We start from the raw sequence: 20,594 nt of genomic DNA, 5'->3' as shown, positions 1-20,594 counted from the left end.
GGAGAAGGTATTCTCACCTCAGGAGGTTACTTAACTCCTGTGTGTATGCAGTGTGGAACATTAAAATATGCCAGTGTGCAGATGACTTGTGGTCAACAGTTGCAGATAGCAAACGCAACAAAAATAGTGCATAATCTCTAGAACAATTCAAGAAATTTGAAGACTGGTTGGCTGCTTACTGGGGTGGGTAACCCAGAGTGTGAGGTATCAATGCACAGAACTGAAGGTGTAGTTACAATGTATGTAGGGAAGTGTTACATTCACACCTTGGTTTTGCTGCGCAGATAGGCCCATATCAGGAAAGGATATTGCCTGACAATTGATTTAATTGATTAGTAGGGTAGGAGACTGTGACCCAGACTGTTATTTGAATTCATAGATAAGAAGAAATTCAGAAGTGTGGAATAACCCTGTTCCACGGCTCAGCAGTGAAGCACAGTAGTGCTGAGTAGTGGTAAATTTGGGGATTGATGAGATGTCACTGGAACGTGTTTGGATGAAGGTCCTCTGAAGCTAGCATTCACACAGCTATTTTTCTTATCTACAAACCCTTTTGTTTCTCTTATCTGAACAGATAGGAGAAAACTTCCTTTGTTGCGCAGAGGACCATTGGGGGCAAGTTAATGATTTCCAAAGTGATAAGAGAAGGGGATTGTTTCTGCAGAGCATGTAATTTGAAGAGCTAGCTACAAATCTTCTTAAGATGCAGTTAACAAATAGCAATTTTCAAGCTTGTTTTGCATTACATGTTTTTCTGGTTGCAGAATTACTGTGAAAATCAGACACTTCTAATCCATGCAATATATATTTTTGTTTCAGAAAATGTGCCCTCTGAGGTACAAAAGTGTTACATGTTCTTGCACTATTAAGCCAACTGAACAATTTCCCAAGCTGTGAATCATTAACCTACTTTTTGTCTTCTAGAAAGAAACAGAAGTGCTGCTCATGTAAAAGCAAAAATGTTTGTTTCCAGTGGGGAAAATACTCTCTGCATCCCTAAATCCAGTATCCATAGAAGCAGAAAAATGAATTGCAGGACTTGGTTAATTTTAAGGCTTTGCAACTGTCTTTAGCAAAGCAAACTTCCAGCTACTAAAAATTTGATGGCACCATTGTCTTTTGGTGACACCTAACACAAAGGAAATAGTCTCCTTGATTTATATAATAGATAAATGCCACCAAAGTGTAATAATGACAGTGATATATTAATAAAATTTAAAAGATTGAATTATCCTTTCAAAACACACAGATGACTGTGTCTTAAAAATGCAAAACCAGAGACATGGCTGAAATAACTGTACTGTGTAGTAAGGAGTGATTAATGTTTCACAGATTTTCTCTGTACAGGTCACTGTCTGTACTGTAAGGCTTCTGAAAGCATGTCTTTTGAGTGAATAGCAGAAAACATGCTGAGGATTCACGAGGTACTAGCTTTGATTAGTGGGTTGTTCTGGTCTAAAAATACTCCAGAGATCTGATATTGTGGGCTTGCTGGCCACTAAATGAAAAGTGCTTTGCTTATAATACTCAGGTGTTTCTCAACATATACCAGATTGACTTTGTGACAAATGGGTCTTCAAGTGGCCTGAAGTTGTATACATATAGAGGAAAAGGATATCCACTGTTGTTTTTCATTTGATCCTTCTGCTGAAGTGGGAAATGGATCAATCTTACGCCTGTTACAACAGTCACCAAGGGCTCATTGGAGTTGGATTTCAGCTAATGGCTCTCAGTTCTCAGAGCTCCCTGTCTCCATTTCTCCGCATCCTCCTGCCTGTGCCTCTGTGCAGCAAGCCCACCAACTGTTGCCCTGATCCTGGAAAGAGGACATCCATGCACCCTCTGGGCAGGCTGCCGCTCATCTGAAAGCAAAAACGACAAAATAAAGTCAGGATGTACCACTCTATTGGTAGTATGTTCTGTTACCATGGAAGAAGCCTTTGTGTGGAAGAAACGATGCTTGAATATTAGAAAAAATTAAAGGAGAAAACTTGCATTAGTAAAAGGTGCCAGAAGCGTTAATGTACACTGGCATAGAAGACAGATTTCTTTACAGTTCCTTGCTTTTAACAAGGAATATTTATTTTGTTTCTTTCAAGTATTGCCATGAGGCCAAAATGTCCAAAGACAGCACAGCAAAGTCACCAGAGAAGCAAAAAAAAGTGCTGTCCTCTGAAAGGAATCACAGTCACTCCTGTGTTTTAATCCCACCTCCATCACCCGCCTCCAGCAAATCACTTACCCTTCTGACTGTGTTCACCCAACTGTAAAATGGGGATAACAATACCTACTTACCTACCTCAGAGGAGAGCTATAGGGATTAATTGGTTGATGTCTGTGAGGTGCTTTGAAGAGAGAAAGTGCTTATTTTAGAGCCTGTCAAAATTATTGGTGCCACTGATCAGCTGAAATTCAAAGGGGACCAAACTCATTAAGGTTCTGATCTTCCTCCTCCATTTGGCGATGTTTATGGGTTAGCAAATCTCACTGCATCTGGATAGTTTATTGTTTGTTTGGAAGCAGAGTAGACTAAAAAGTTGCTTTGAACAACTTTGTTAATCCTTTTTACAAACATGTCTTCATTTACATATCACTGAAGCTGAAGGTTTTATCTTTGATGATGGTGTAGCAGAACACTTCTTGAGTCATATTATAGTGATTTTTTTTTCCAGGATAGTGGTTGGATCAGAATTATGAAAACAAAGTGAATCCTGCCTAACTGTATGACAAGTCATTTCTTTGCTATAATCAAGTAGGATTTGGGCTTTCCTTGCATTCAGATCCTTTTCTGTTTAGCTATGAGATGTGGTTCTTGTAATGTTTTTTTATGCTGGAAAGTTCTGCTGAAAACCTGCACACAGTTCAGTTTTGCTTATGTTGATGCTTGCTGAGAGCATGTTAAATCCCCGTCTTAAAAGTGTTTATAGTCAGAAAATAATGTGTGTAATATATAATCTGAAAATCTAGCTCAGGTATTCATATATACATGTATGCAGTATCATAATGTGATTTCCTCGTACAGAGCTTTCAGGTGCAGTTATATCTGCACAGAGCCTCTCCTTCCACTATAAACTGCACACAGTAGCTTGGGGACGCACCAAGTGAGCGGGGCCCTGGGCATCACGATCCAGCTTTGCACCCAGATGCACTTTCCAACCTGACTGTGACTCAAATTAGGTCTATCAGACCACGTCAGTGTCTACTAGCAGTGCCCAGAGGTAGATGAATCAAAATACATCTTCTCATGTTTGCATATACTTGTTTGCTGTACACACTAGAAATAGTGTGCTGATGTTCTTTTTCCATCCTGACTTTTGATCAATCTTTTCTTGAAACAGTGTCTCTGGAACTGTACTTGGGATGTAGTGAAGTTTACTAGTATGTGCTGTGTTTTCTTTACCATTTCCACACATCTATTTTAATTCTTTCTTTGAAAGTGATAGTGGCTATTCATTTTCCATGTGTTTTGAGATTCTGAGTTTATCTCCTTTGCCCAGTTGTTTTGCATCTGAAAAGTGGCACTGAAAGCAGAATTAGGAGCAGCAACTCTTCCTGTTTGGCACAGTTTTACAGCCAGAAGCTCACAAATGATTTAGTTTGATTGCAGCAACCTTGAAGGAAAAGTGCATGTGGGTGCTGAGCCCCAGCTTGGATACTTGCTTTTGAATCTGTGTGCCAGGGATTATTCCCATCTGTGTTTCCTCGCAGGGCTGGTGGCTGAATCTGTTGTTCAGCATCAGGGAGATCAGCCAAATCCAGCCATGTGCTTTCCCAGTGTTTCTTTCCATTGGATCTGTCCTCCTACTATTTCCATGCAAATTCACTTTAGAATTCCAAACATTTCTGTTCAGCTGGAAGTCAGGTTTGCCATATGCTGTCACTGGAAATCCTTTGAGATCCAATCTTTTTTTCTAGAAGGAGGTGCAGGAGTGAGACTGGGCTTATGTTTCCAAGTCAGTGTTTCCTCCTTTGCTAGCAAAATCAATGCCATGTACTCAGTAACCATCTGTGATTTCTGTGTCTGTTGAAAAATATGGTTAAACTTTTCTGAAACAATCCAAACATCTCTATTAAATTCTGGCAAATTTTCAGCACTGCAGAGTGAAAGCCCTCCACATATAGCCCTTGCTGAAGTACTTAAGTAAATGCACATGTACAGCCTGCTGTATTCATTGTCAAAAATATAAGGATGTTGACAGCTATATTCCTTTCTCTGCTTATTAACTGACAGTGAAATAAGCATGATATTGCACCCTTATTATTTGGAGCAGATGTTGGATTTTGAAGTGTGATATTTCTTCTTTGCAGAAAGTAAAATTGTGTGGAATTTAAGTAGTTGTATTGTTGTGGAACTCCTGGAGTTTTCTGCCAATGATGGTGATGCCCTTTTGAACATCTGGTAAAATTTGGGGCCTAATCTTCATCCAGATCTGATGTGATCATACAGTGTGATTTCTTTCCTGCCATTAAAGGACTGATCTCTATAAAAGCAGCAGGAAAAAAGGGGGAAAAAAGGATTGGGATCATAGAAGCATAGAATCACCAAGTTTGGAAAAGACCTCCGAGATCATCCGGTCCAACCATCCACCTATCACCTTTATTTCTGCACTAAACTGTGTCACGGTTTGTTGATGTTGAACCTATGTTTTTGATTTAACAGGAAAGTAAATCCAAATTTCAGGGTATCTCTTACTACATCAAGAGTGCTCCAACCACTTAGATAAAAAGCTAGTCTCTCACAACTGGTCTTGCTGAACATTCAGTTTGCTAGTTTGCATTCATTTTCTACTGGAACAGGCAACTTCTTTTTAAGCAAATTTGCTGCTGAACCAGGCATCATCCACGTAATTTCTTATAATGACTGGAATGAATCCTTTACAGACAACATAACATGATATCTGGCTGATCTGACAGAAGTACAATAGCTTGCTAATGCTGGATCCAGATCACATCTGTACAGCTGAGTGGTTCAGCTATGATCTGTTATTAATAACTGGGGAGCCATCATCTCTACAACTGAAGATGAGGCAGAATCCTTATGGAGCATGCAGGAAATCAGATGAGCCTCCTAAAAAATACAGAGCATTAAAAATCTCTTCCTGTCTTCTTTTTTTCCAAGCCGAATTGCATTTGGCTTGTACATGCATCTTAGCACAAAATAGCTGCGTCCTCCCTGCCTTGGTAAGAGGAACTTAGCATTGAAGCCCTGGGCAGCTTGTTTTTTCACTGTCTCGTCAGATGATTGCACACACAGAAGAAACATTTAGAAAATCAACTGTTGTGAATATTTACTAATGTCTGTATTTATGTTCATGGTTCAGTATACCTGGTTATGCATAAGTGCATCAGCACAGATTTAACGAAATCTTCCCCAAACATATACATAAACAGTGACAAGGTGAATAAGTACCAGTGAAGAAAAGAGGAAAAAAAATGCCAGTCAAGCAGGCTGCGCATTGGGTTTAACTGTATCACTGCCTTCCAGGGCAGAGCTCAACAGAATTATGTGAAAGCTTCAGTACTCAGCAGAGATGGTTCCAATTCAGCTTAATTTACAATTCCAGCTTTTCCCACTAAAAGTTGCAGCCTACTATCCTGATCCTTGTTCTAGAGCTCAGTACTGCTGAGCATGTGAAGAAAGACTTCAGTCTTGAAATGGTCACATTATAAATGAACTTGTTATTCTAGGAATTTGCTGTTATTTAAATAGAAGGTTCTAGATTTCTGAGATTATTTTTCAGCACTGAGTGAATATTGTGAAAAACATGAGAGGGGAATTCTAAAAATATTTGTAGGTTACAGTCTGTGTTCAGGACTGTCTGTACTAAGTGCTATTTTATCTTTTTTCTTCTTTTTTTTTTTTAAGTTATAAAAACAGGAAGGAGCCTTGCTACATCTGAGGACCCTGATAAATGTCTCTACCTGTCATTTTCTAGAAAGATCTCTTCAGGTGCCAAGCAGGGGTCACTGTAACCATGGATACTTGCACTCCTTTTTCCCCTTGGGTTTCTGTGAAAAACTTGGTATGGTGCCCAGTTTAAACCACATTTTGTGTTAAGTAATCATAGGCTCATTCTGTTCTTTGGTATTGTGGTTTTTAAGTTTTCAACGGTTGCTCTGTGGTTTGAAAGCTGTGTTTTTTATTCCCTCTTCTCATTTTAAGCAAAGAAGATGTTAAAGCAAAGTTGCTTGATAACAGTTTTTCCACCAAAATATAGTCTTTTGGGAAGGATTGATTGTCATGTGGTTTAAAATTGAAACCAAACTAAGAAACCACTTTAGTGCAGCACTGTGTTCAATGAGAGATATATAGTGTTTCACTGAATTTGGAAAGAGATTTTTCAGTTCCTGGGATCCCTCAAAGTGCACTTACAAAAAACCTTGATCAGCTTCTAACATGTTAAATAAGAGTCAGTTTTAGAAAGTTGTGAAAATGTATTTTACTGAAAAGTGGAATGCTTATTTACCAAGTAGTCTATCAGTCCTCCTCTTCTGCTTTGATACAGATCTACAGTAAGTCTAGTTGAAGGAGCAGTGCAGTACAGAAGGAGAAGCTAATGGTAGGTTCTTCTCACCTTTCAAAAACTACAGAAGTTGAATAAGGGGACAAATCTAAAGGTATATAATATGAATGAGTACATGGAAAGAGAATCTGCCCTTCTGGATGTGGAAGCCAAGATCAAGAAGTACCAGGTGATCAGATCAGAAGAACCTTATCTGAAATAACCCTGTTAGGTGAGAATTTATAGAACAGTTAATTTTCATAGATCTCTCAAAATTAGGCCAAAGTCATGTGACTATTGAATAGCAAATGAGGGACCTACATTGAAAAATATTAATATAGGCTACTACTGTTCTATCAGGTAAAGCTCTAAACAACTTTTGTTGGGAAGAATATTTGTAGGTATGGAAGTAAATGGAAAACAGAGCAAAAAGGAAATAGAATTTATAAAGGTGTACTGTAGTATGACTGCTAATGACTTCAGTAATTTGTCTCCTAAGCAAAGGTAATAGAGTAAATAACACTTGCCTGGACTTTATATTAAAGTATTTCATATGATACCATTTGAGTGTTTACTAGCTTAGCTAGTTTCTAGAGTTAGATTCTAATCTATAGTCTGTGAGAATTAGTATCTGATATGAATGAGGAAGTTTCTAGAAGGGAAATTATAGTGATGACACTAAAAGGGAAACAGTAGGTTGCAGGAAGGTAATTTGTAGTCATCTTCAAGATTCAGTGTTGGAACCAGTTGTACTTACTCTTTTCCATCAGCTTTGGGGCAAAAGTTGTGAGCTCCTGACATTCACTAGAGGTGGAAAGCTAGGTGCCACTGTTAAAAACTGGGATATCCTCTGGCATGACTAAAGGGAGAAAAACCTCAGTATATCGGCTGACTGTAGGATAAGTCTGAACCATCAACACGATGACCTTGAGTATGTCCTTGATTACTGAATGTAGGAAGAACGGTCTACTAGAAGAGAGAAAGATATACTACCACTACTATACAGAGAACTGGAAAGAAAAATTAGTTCACATGGAATAGGTATAGGGAAGGGCTACTTGTGAGAGGAGACTGAAAAAGCTTTTATGCCTTCATTCAACAAAATGAATGTTGAAAGGGGCAGTGGAGAACAAGTAGGCACTTGAAATGGAAAAGAAACGCTTGCACAAGTACCAGTGCACAAATGACTGGATGTAATACTGTTCCAAACATAATGTGTAAAAATATGTTAGTTTTTAACTGACAAAGGAATACCCTCTATTCCTTTGGATCAGTTTCCCAATAAAGGAAAATTTTAAGGTAGGGCAAAGCAGATGACTGCTTTGACAGACTAACTGGGACTCATTGAGCGTGGTTATCCTAGATTCTCTTCTGAAGTTGTGTTCATTTGATAGTTGTATTTCTGTGGATGTTGAAATGCCGCATACCTGATGACCAAACAATCTAAGCATTTGTGTAACTTTTATACTTAACATTTTATTTAATTCAAAAGTGTTTACATTCCTATTTCTAGCGTTTCAGGTGCTAATAGGATGGCAAGATCAATTTTGTGTGAGATGGAAATAACTGACAAGAAAGTACCTTTTTGGTGCCTGAAGACAAAGTATTATTGAGTAGTTCCTAAAATCCTGATTTTGTTCTAAGAAGCAACTGTCAGCCACAAATGTCAGATTCTAGTGTCCAAGCCATGAATCTATGCCTGGGTTGGTGAGCACGTCTCTGTTGACCAGTACAGCAAATGTACTGCTTGTATCAGATGTAAGAAACTATAACTTGAAAACAGATTTTAGAGTATCATATAAAACCAGTCTTGTTCTGTATCTCTGTTTATCACAAAAACAATCGCGGTCATTAATTTACTGGTGTCTGACGATGTAACAGACACTCTTTTAGAGAAGCTTCAAGAAGAGTCGGTCATAAACAATGTATTAGTCTGAATAATGCCAAGAAAAGAATGATTCAAAGCTTATAAACAAAAGGACAAAAAGGCCTTTTCATCATCTGTCTTATGAAGGTACTTTCCTGTAAGACAGGTTGCAATCAAAGGCAAGAAAAGGCAGGTAAAAGCAAAGAGTAAACATAGAAAGCCAAAATCTCTATAGGGGTTAGGAGCAAGTCAGTGCCTGACACAGTAAAAGTAAAGTTTAATTGTATTCTTAGACTTTTGTTTTTAACTTAGTGCCCCACTGAGAGAAAGGCTCATCTAAAAGGAGATAAATTAGATATTGCTTGGCATTGTGTTAGATACTAGGCAATATAATCACAATCACAAATCCATTGGAATGTTGGCTGTATTAGCTATTGGAGCGGTAGATTGCAGCCTACCAGAAGATACTTTTGTTAAAATGAAATGCTATGTAAAATTTGAATGTGCATCTGTGTCTTCTCTTATAAGTAGGAGGCACAAAGTGAAATAGAAGCAATACAGTAAAGAACAGCATGATTCTGTGCTCTTCTAGGTAATATCCATTTGATTACAAGGCAAAACTTGTACAACTTGCACTTCAGTCAGAGACAGCCAGACAAGAAACATTTGTCTGTGGTCCTTTGTAATATTTGTTACATGAAAACCACTTTCTATGCAGGTAAATTCTTTATTAGAGAGAAGTTGCTTTGTTTTTTCTTGTGAGGGTCACTGAACAAAATTAAAAAGGCAGTTATCTTCATTGCTATGGAATAAAGGAAAAAAGCATGAAAATCAAACTGTATGTATGATGCTTGTAACAAAATGAAGTCCTATATGGTCATCCCAGAAGAGCTTGTCCAGAAGAAATTATCATACATTATATACTAGGAAGCTCGTAATTGTCTTCTGTATTTACTTGAAAATGTTTGTAACAAAGGTAAAATCTCTCTAGAGGCCGGTCTAACTTTTGCATGTATGTATATTAGTATGAAGCTGAGCAAAACCAGGACCCTTGTGTTGCTCTCAAAGTACAGAACGTGCTATGAAGTTAACATTGTGGAATTAAGGCATTTTTGTGGAATTTAGGAATTAGGTTAAACAGGGAGGAGAGGAAAGAATAGCAAAGAAGAAAAGATGAACAATAAGTTCAGAAGAAGCAAACAAGAAGAGAGAGAGTTGAATCACAGGGGGAAAAAGAGCAAGAAAAGGTGGTGGCAGATGAAGTTGATAGTCCTTTTTTTTAATTTTTGTTTGTTAGAAAACCATAGACAAACAACCTTAGCTTGATGGGTAGGAAGAGGTGAAGATTTTTCAGTCAAGGAGCAGGTCTGTTAGAATTGCTGCATGCTGAGCAGAATGAAAAATGGGATGACAAAGGGAAATAGGGGCCTCAGGGAAAAATTTGTCCTAGCTCAATAAGGACAAGGATAGTATTAGATTCACAGAGACTTATTTGTCATCCAAGGAAAAAAGACAAGGAAGGTAGAGAAAACTGTGGCCATCCTTAAATTTCTGTGTGAAATATTTTAGGTCCAAAGTTGTTTTATAACAGCATTTGTGCTTGTGTTTACTCTAAAAAGAGAGAAACATTATTCTTCTGAAAGTATGAAACTGGGGACTTTCAAGGTAGGAAAACCTGCTTTTTTCCAAGAGAAAGTAGAACAATATAATTAGAAGTCAAATATGGATCCTGTTATAATTTCTCCCTCTTGCTGTGAGATAGGAAATCTCTTTATCTTTTTGCTCACCATGTTATTATTAAAACATTTCTCATATAGGTATAATTTTCGCTCTATCATATAACAATTTTACTTAAAGTTTTCTGCACACATACACAAGCACACATGCACACAGATATTCACACGTTCTCTGTCCTAGGAACTTCAAATGGTGCGTGAAGGGGCTCTGTTCTTAACAGTGGGCAACTTGTAGCATATTCCCCATTGTATTACATGACAAAGGTCCTCAGAGAACCAAAATAATCACCACAACAACTCACCAACATAGCATTTTATCTCTTCTCATTACAGGAATTCCATTCCTGGAGGACTTTATTTTTCATAGAGTAGTGCTGTCATAGCTTCAGTTGTCCCACCAGTCTTGTTCCTAATCTTGAGGACTTACCTACAGAATAGAAAGAGTTGATTTAGTTCTTTTCCTGAAGTAATCAATGGGGTGCCATTTGGGTCGAAGTGTAAGATGGAGGCACTTGTCCATTAGGAAGTGGAATGAAACCACTAATTCATTTTATGTAGACTAGCAAAACAGCTTCCAGACAGTAATAATTTTCAGTCGGTACTGACCTGGGCTAGATTTAACAAGTGACCTAGAAATGAAAAGCTTGGAAGGCAACTGCAAATCCCCTGAGTTATTCTAAAAGGCGTGCTTCTGAAAGACTGAGAAATATATAATTTAGTAAGGAACAGACAGTAAGTTTTAACTAATATGCTTGCGTTTTTTCTAGGTTGGATTGTTTTCTTCTTGATGCCATCATTTATAATGAATGTATAGTAGAACATCATAAGAATAGTAGTGTTTTGTATCATCTTTGCATGAAGTTAAATTAACTAGTGAACAGGAAAGCAATAGGGAATCAAACTCTTGGAGTGCATTTGTGCATTTATGTAAATGAGCAGAAATGCTAAGAGTAAATATAGTGCATTTCAAAATCAGTATAATATTTCATTCCTTGTCCCCGTCAGGGGAGGTGCCCAGGGCTGGGTGTTGAGACTGTTTCGGGACAAGGGCTTGGAGAAAAAAGAATGATGCTGTTTTTTTGGTAAATGTCAATAAAAGAAGGCTAAAGTAGAAAATAATGAATGGCCTGGAGAAAATAGAGGAGGAACCCTCTGCCATCTTATTCACAAGAATAAAATAAGAGGATAGTCAATGAACTTTAAATAGTGGTGACCTCTTGCTCTTATGGCAGAGAAAGCCATGCAGCTGGTGTGCCTGTGAACCAGTAGCAGAGGGGTCACTGACCAGGCATGGTGTCTGTGAGTGTTCCTGGAGGCTGCATGTGCTGAACTTTCAGCAGGATGAAGAGGTAGATATGAGTACACTGCCACTTCCACACTGCTCGGGCTGCCAGTGTCTGCTTCTGCTTGTGAGAATTCACAGGGAACTGGATGAATTCTACCATCAATATCAGCAATTCATATTAGATACATCTGGTGTGAAAAAGTGGAAAATTGAAGGTTAATTGGTACTCAAGAACAGGCTACTCATGCTGGAGAAACACTTCTTGTCTGTAGTCTGTACACAGTCTTGCATTCTCTTCAGGTAAAAAGGCTGCGAGACTTGCCTGTCGTCCATTGCACTGACTTGGTGCTCTTCCTGTAGATTGTAGCTGAACTTTGATATAAAATGCGTGAAGTTCAAATGTTGCAGATGGAAATATTTTTCCCCATACAGTAAAATTTACACTGAAATTCTGCTGCAAGAATTTTCACATCACTGAAGTGAAAAAAGTCTGGGGATTACAGAAAGAAAAGGTTGCTTTTATTAATACTGTATAGATGTACTGTTGCTAGAAAAGATATCTGGCTCTGTAATAGGTTTCTGGGAGAAAAGAAGTAGGTTGTAGTAACTTTTTGTGCGTCTGTCTCTGTGTGTGTAGGGTTAAATTTCTCCTGTTTTAATACCCTGTACTGCTTCATGGTGGAAACAGTAGAACCATATTGCTGGGATCAAGACTGACATTTGTGGAACAGGGCATTACGTCTTCTTACCAGTAATGTGAAAATGCATTTTTAGAGATCCGTAGAAAATACAATGGCTGGCATGGAGGAAAAGCAAAACATTTATCAGCTGTCAGGCTTTTTGCCTTTGCAAATCTAACCACTATCCAATGAGGAATGCTGCATAATCTTTGCTAGAGTCTAACACACTGTGGAAATACCCATATCTTGAATGGCATAAAACACAGTGTTTTAATTCATTTAGAGAAAGAACTGTTCTCTAATCCTCGTTACAAAAACTTGTCAGTGGGACTCCAGCATTTTATTTTTGGCTTTACCTTTCCTGCTTTGGATGTCTGAAGGCGAGTCATTTAAATGCATTAGCTTAATGGTTTATGAAAAATGATAACACTGTGCGTGCTTGAATACAAGAGAACAACCTTGAATATTAGATGATATCATATGATATGGGTAACACTAGTAAAGATGAATGATAAGTTAATATTTCTTAAGTTTGTGGAAGTTTTTTTGTTTGTTTTGTTTTTTAATCTTTGGTTTTGATCTGATGATACAGATGACCTCTAGGCTACTTCACACCATGTGTGACCAAGGTGCCCGTGCAGAAGATAAACTTATGGAATGAGTAGCAGGGCCCTTTCTCACAAGTGCAAAGTTGCCTCACCTTTACTACCAGGCACATCCAAAAGGCTGACCACGACCACCTTTGACCTCTATTAAGTCAAGGTGGTCTGTTGTTATATTCCATGTCTGTCATGGCTCTATCTACTCACTTCCTGAGACTGTACCGTGTAAAAAATATTTTTCTTTTGCTTCCAGCCAGCAAGAAAATTTTAGCGGTGTTTTTCTGAGAGGTTGATGGAAATACTGAGTTTTTCAGTTTTCTCCATGGATCTGAGGTTGTTGACCTCTATTGAGAGAGCTTGTGGGATAGCAGCTGAGCCATTTTTGTCTTCTGCACACCTAAATTTTGCTCTTGGTGTTGACAGTTTCATAGTTCCAGTAGGATAGAGTTGTCATCAAGGGAAGCTGAGATCGTATAGCATGAAATGACTCCTCGTTTAAAAGGCACTGAAGGAGAGTTTTGGACGTGGAGAACAAATAATCTGATCTTACTGAATGCCTGCTATGAGGTGAATGAAGCAGACTGTACACATAGATTATTACAGTCTTTCAGGGGCTTGCACTAATTCATATTCCCACATATGCACAAAATTTTGACTTTTTAGTTCATTAACGTATGAATTTCTGTGGTAAATTTTTAATCCATTGGTGAAGAACACTCCTGTTGCTGATGAAGGTAGAAAAGGTTTTACCACCAGGAATTCATTGATAAGACATACTATGTATTTTACTTAGGTTTCTATTTTGGTTTCAGTACCAAATCTCTGCAATTCAAATAGAAATGTCTTTACCTGGGTTTAGAAGGAATGTGTGCCTGGACTAAGTTAACAAACAAGGAGGGACTATGTTGTAGTTTATACAGAATCCCCTCTTTTTTGCAGCACGCATCCAAATGGAACGACCTCTACAGGTGCCTGCTAAGGGCATTATCTGTTGCCTGATTAGGGAAGGAATCTGAGATTTCTCCTTAAAAAGAAATGTGGGATATTCACTCAACATACAAACAAATTCAAAAATAATGAGGACCAACAAACAGAGCACACTGTTGCTGAATGAGGATTTACAGCTGACATATGCTTATAGAGAAAGTTAGAAATCTGTGTCAGTCATCCAAGGTAACTGCTGTGCATGAATTTAAGCTCAAGTGAACTTTCCAGAAGTGATGAGCAATTGGGGGAAGTTTTAAGGAAACTTGACTTGTAATTCACTTGTAAATATTGTAACTAGTTCTTGTATATTTTTATTAGCTAAGTATAGGATTATAAAATCTTTCTCTAATAGTTTCTGTAAATGAATGTTATGTATCAAAAAATACTGAGGCCTTCATACACTTATGGTTATATTTAGGATGCTTAATGAGTGCTAGGTGCAGAGGTTATTTTGGGGAACTTTCAATGCATGAACTCTGTAAAACTCCACTTTACAGTATACGGTAAGTTATCTTGCCATGGACAGTAAGGAATTCAGAATGCAATTTAATGAACTCACGCCACAAACTGTGTTAGCTCCTCTTCTCTTAAACCCTGGAAATTAAGGAACATCAAAACAATGAATTCTGATAATCCTCCCCAGTAAGGCTTAAATTCCTGCAGTGATCCTTTGCTGAAGGAGCTGCTCTTTAACAATGAGCCTTACACATATGCTCCCCAGGGCAGGGAGATAGGCAGGATGCAGGCTTGAAAGTTTGCTGGCCCAGGCAAGATTTCTTATAGCCTTCGGCTAGGCAGCACCAGTTAATTCAGAGAACTGTTTAACTGTCTTGTCATCATACAATGTTTCTCTATCTGTGCTTAACTGAAAGATCTTGGCTATACCCTTTGATATCACACTGACAGCATTACTAAAATAATTAGAAAGCTGAAATCGGGGAATCAAGTAAGGGAATGGCTGAACAGCATGAAAACAAAGACATGATAGTGAATTTTGAGGTAATTTTCCTTTTCCTCTTGCTACAATGGCCTTGATTTCTTTGCAAAGTGACACCTACCTACTGCTGACTACCCAACATCACATCTTCACAATAACCCTCTGTTCCTCCTTCTATTCCTCCCACTCTGTCCTCCATTCTGAAAAATCCCCTCCAACTAACAGTTCATTCTGAAAGCAGAAGGAACTATGCATGTTAGAACCAAACATTTTCCTATCTTCCAGTAACTAGTAAATATATCTGCTTTGTGTTACGGATTTTTTTTTAATAGAATTTAAACCACCAGAGTACTCGTTTGTTTGTTATGTTCCCATGTGTCTCATGTTATGCATTGCCCTTTTTGTGCTCCTGTCTCTCAGAGGTCTGTAAGAACCTGTTATGGTGTGGAATTTATAAGCATCTCTGGTAGTGGTGAGCTGCTTTATTAGAAATCTCATACTGTATATGGCCAGTGGCCATTTTATGAGCAGTCTGTAACTGGAATACAGCAAAGGACCGATAGGGAGGGATGGCTCATATGTTATATTTCCAATTTAAGGGTTCATACTGGAGTTGAGAGAGCAGAGTTAAAATGGAAAAATAAAGAGTATTATTGTACAACAACACAGATAAAAAATGAATCAGACTCTTTAGATATCGCTTGGTACAGTTTGTATTTAGATAAGTTTTAATTTATGTTAAAAATTATTTACGTTAAAATAAAAAAAGGTATAATAGGCATTTAGTAAAAACCAATCCTCTTCCTTGTGGGTACACATCCAACTCAGACTCTTCACTGTGTAATGCCTTTCTTTCACTCTTACCTGACAATGTTTTGAACCACACCACATTTCTGGATGAATATACGAGATATTTAGAGCTCTGGCACCGTAACAGTAACTACAGAAGAAGTGATCTATTGAGTTGATATAATCAGTCTATTTGCTTGGCTTCCTGCAAAAGGTCAGTTATGAATATATATCGCAAAGCTAACTAGATTAATCACTAGTGCTTCCATTAACTTTGCATGCATCCTGAATGAGCTGGTATTTTGATTACAGTATCTTTGGTGTGGCCATTAATAGCAAGCATGGCCGCCTAGAGTCCCCTTACTTGCTTCTGAGGTATATCCCCAAACACCTTCCATAACATTAAATGTAAGTGGATGCAGTGTCAGTAAAAGCACAGCAGTTCAAGTAGCTCTCTCTATGGGCTACCAGGCTGATTAGAAAGATTTAAGCCCAGAGAACCTGAATTGCACAACAATCACAATTAAACATTCATTTGATGAAAGTACTTGCACAGTGAAGCATACAGCAAACGTCATCTCCACAAGCAAAGCTTTCTTTTTTTTTTTTTCTCTCAGTAAAAAAAAGAAAAGAAAAAGAGGAATTAAATTCAGGAGGTCACACTGATGTTTACACAAGTGGAACTTTGTAAAATTTAGAGTTTTGCTCAAGTATCTGCATGTCTAGCAAAACTGTCAGTTTGCAGCAAAGACTTGGGGGCTCAGGGCCAGTAGTACTACAGCTCTGAGTTCTGACTTGTAAAATCATTTGTGATATTTTTTTAAAGCTCCAGATAACTAGGCTTATGTAGATAGTGGACATAGCATAGCCTTTTTAGCCATAAGCTTTTCTCTTTCTGGTTTGGTGATTTTAAAAATACAGCCCTAATTTTTGATGTGTGAAAAGCTTTTTTACGTTTCACATTACATTTAATATGTGGTCTAGGAAGTGTGGTCTTCACTGTTGTACTGCTTTGAGCTACACCTTTTTTTTAGGCCTTGTTTTCTAGGAACTCATCATTTAGTTCATGCTTTATAAAAATCATTGTGTTAACAATCAGAACAGCTAGCATTTTCATTTAGCCAGGAATAATGATGCATTAATAGAGGATGAAATGTGTTTAGAGCATCGAGAAAACTTAAAATACTTGATGAAATAGCTGTTTCAGCTACAGGCAGAAAATGGGATGGATTTCATAATTGTTGAAGCAGGCAAGAGAAAGCAGGTAAAAGATATCAGATATTGCAGGCCCGACATGTACAAACTCATAAGTGAGAACCTACATTCCAGCAACACTTCCTATTGCAAGTTTTCCAAGATTTTGATGAGAGTTTGGAACAAAAGCTGTTCTGTTCCTCTGGGGGTTTACATCACCAGTTGTCTTATTATTCCTGATCCATTGCCAGTCATATTGTAAGCTTTGAGAAAGGGATGAAAAAGCAGCTTTTCTCCTTTAAAGAGATTTGAACTTTGAAATCTTATTACTGTGAGCATTAATTGCAGGAAAGGACAGACTGAAATGCCAGCTATAGTGTACAGTAGAGGTACTGCTGACAACATTTTTGTTCCACATAATGGCATTTCTGTATGGTGAACTTAAGACTGTAAATGTACCCATAAATGTTAGTTGTTGGGTTTTTATGTTTATATATATATATATATTTAATGGATTGGAATAATGTACAATAGGAGAATGGGACTGGAAAGAAATCCAGCTTGATGTGCAATCTTTACTGTCTAGTTTTCTTTCTTATTCAGTCATTTTGGATATCTTTAAAAACTTAGAATGTTTTAAACACATTTTTCATTCAATAGATATCATTCAGCCCTTTGCAACAGCCTCAAAAATTAAAGCAACTAGAAGAGGGACAGTCTTTGATGCATTAACTGTTCAGAGTATGCCTAGGGGACAAAATCCAGGGAAGGAGCTTCAACTACTTCTCTGGGGGAATGTACTTTTGTTCATGTATCTGTGGAACAGCTTTATCTATCTTAATAGAAATGCATTATTTGTATTTGTATTTGCATTTTATTCAGCTTATAAATCCTCTAACATGGATTTACAGTGCAACAGAACAATTTCATTTGGAAATCTGTTTTTAGATCATGAGCTGCATTTTAGGAATTTCATTTAAAACTTGCCCGGCAGTCCCTTTGCCAGGACATATCCTCAGAACATATTCCCAAGGAGCAACTGGGTCTGTGTCCACAGATGCACAATTGTAAACAGTCTTTGAATTGTTCTTGTACCAAGCCAAAGGGGCTACCAAGGAGAACAGCAGGATTCCTCAGTAGCCAAATGACCTGTGCACTGCACTGAACAGAATTATTTCTAGTCTTAGAAGTCTTGGGTAAAACACACATTTTGAAATATTTGTCACTCAAAACAATGATCACAGAACTGAATGGTAAAGCAGAAATGCAAGTGCCTTTCAAATGGTTCCTTTCCCTGTAGCGAAGACTCTGTTCTGTGTGCTACTGGACTGCTTGAGGAATATTGATCTATCCACAGGTCTGTGTTTGGGCTTTCCACAAGTTAAATTCCTCTGGATTTTGCAATATTATTTCATCATGGACTCAGCATTTTTTAAAAGTATTATTTTGCAGCCGTTACCTGATTTTCCCACTTAACTGACCTATTTAAAGTGTCTTTTGGAGAATAAAACTCCACTGATTTCTTTCCTTTTAAAAATCATCTTTTGAAGCCACTTCCAATAACTTCTTAAGGGCAAAACTATCACCGAGCATTCTCAACACTAAATGACTGACTCTGGACTCAACTGTATTTTCTTAACTAAAGCCTTGATTGATTATTGATACAAGGTCACATTTTATAAAGAAGAAGATCTATCAAAAGATCAGATCAATATATATAATCATCCAAACTAGTATTAACTGAAATGCAAAAATTTTCAGTGATTTTGAGTCCTATGGTACTTGGATTTCCTACATGCAATCATTTAGATTTTTTTTAATATTAGTATTACATTATTTGAGGCATTGTTGAAATGTTAACATATTTCACTGAGAAAACTACCAAATATAACAAGTGAACTGCCATGTAGTGTATATGGGATTTACTGATAGTACTGTCCAGAGACAGAAATGTAACTGAAACCTGGTTCATGGGAGAAGCAGTCATGTGGAATCAAATCTTCTTCCCAGGACCTAAACCAAAGAAATGCTTAGGGGCTAAAACTATGATGATAAGTAAGTTTCCCCATTAAAATGATAGCAGTAGCTGAGATAGACCCTCCTCACCACTAACAAAAGTGCAAATGCAGCCTTAACCAGAGATATCAAAGCATCTACTCGCTAATATACTGCAATATCTTCAATAACCATTGCTCATTTAATACTTGTTCTCTTTTTATGTCTATTTTCGTAACTTTTTTCACTAAGAACTGTGTATTTTCTATATAACTTATAGCAATATTCATATAAACTAAGGAGGAGATATTTTGAAATGAGATCTCTATTTCTACAAAACAGAATGTCTTTTTCTCTGATATACCAAATGCACCAAAGGATCCACAAAAGTCGAACAAACCTCAGTGAGGTGCCCCACCAGAAGTCACAAGCTGGTGTTTTCATAGCAGATGGTAAAACTGTGTAAATCAGACCACAGAAGCATTAAGAGGATTTTAAGGATAACTGAAGTCCTGATACTACACTTTCACAATCTTTGCACTGTTATGCAAAATACCAGAAGCAAGCAATGAAGCTGGTTTATTACTACAATAAATTAGCCTAAAAGGAGGACTTGGAAACCATGGGTCTGAATCATAATGTTGGTATTAATGGTACAGAAAGGCAAGTTTCTAAAATATGACATGTCATGCTTGCTAGGTATTTCTTAGATGGGAAACAAATGGGACTACATAGCATGGAATATTAGAAAATAACAAAATTTGGTACAAGCATTTTGTAAAATTATGAAGATTAAGAAATGTTATCACTGTAGATAAGGTTCATCATAATTAAATCTAGGGAAAATGGGCTCTTCACAGAGATTATTTTATTATATTGATCATTTTATCATGTACTACTTAAAATGTATTGTTAAGGACTGGCAGAGGCAATGTTGCAGCAAATAATCAAAGGGAAAGGTTTTGCTTTGTGATCTTAGTGGACAAAATATGGATTAATGGTATTGACCTTGTGTGATATTTTACCTGTATATTTCAAAATGTTCTGAGATGAAAACCATTATCTCTGTTTTACAGATTATGAGATGAAGGCCCAGAGAAATACCTAACAGCATCATACTGAAGTTTATGAAGTCAGGAACAGAACTGAGGTGAAATTCTAAATCTCTTAACTCCATCCCAGCAGAAAACAAAAAGGTACTTGATTGATAATACATTTCTAAGTGGCTGTGTTAACTATCTACAAAATAATTTGAAACTTTCCAACATATTTTCAGTTGTCCCTTGATTGCATTGCAAGGCATCTTTTCTGTTCATTTTGGTAGTGTGGTTATATTACTGCAATTATGTATGAAATATTTTAGTTAAGCAGTGAGCCAGGTTACTATTCTATTGAGTTTGATAGGAGTCTTTAGGGAACATCTGCATGGGGTCAAGCAAACCTCCTCCTTCTCTTTTTGTTACTTTTATAGTTTCTCTTTGTTTGGGTAGTGTCTGCAATGCTATGGGCAATTTCCGAACATAAGGCAATATTTCCTTCCCTAAGAAGCTACGTGATAAAAAAAAAAAAAAAAACACAAAAACAAGAAACAGGCAAAAAGATAAAGAGTAGAAAGGGTGAGAATAGAAACCACTAGTGTTTTCAAATCCTGCCACATTTAGTGAGTTTGTTTAGTCACTGAGTATCTTCCAAGAACACCAATCTGGCCATAATAAATCTAAAAGAAGGCTTATCCCATTTTTAATTATTTAGTCTATTTGCATGCAGATGACTCTTGCCTATTCTTAAGAAAGTCCTTTTCTCTCTCGCTGTTGAATTTGAGAGGGTAATGTGCAAAACCTATGTGTTTAAATAAGGTTTAGTCATACAACTCCTATTGATGATGAACCACTACGCTGCTCTGTGCATAGAATCTCTATGATCTACATATATTGAGTGATTTTTTTTAAGTGCGAATAGATTAAAAATTTGTATTAAAAATACAGATCAGTTTTCAGAGGTAGAATTGCACATTCAGTC

Source organism: Excalfactoria chinensis, chromosome 7 (assembly GCF_039878825.1).
Source record: "Excalfactoria chinensis isolate bCotChi1 chromosome 7, bCotChi1.hap2, whole genome shotgun sequence".
Taxonomy (NCBI): domain Eukaryota; kingdom Metazoa; phylum Chordata; class Aves; order Galliformes; family Phasianidae; genus Excalfactoria; species Excalfactoria chinensis.
Note: the sequence above shows the minus strand (reverse complement) of the source record.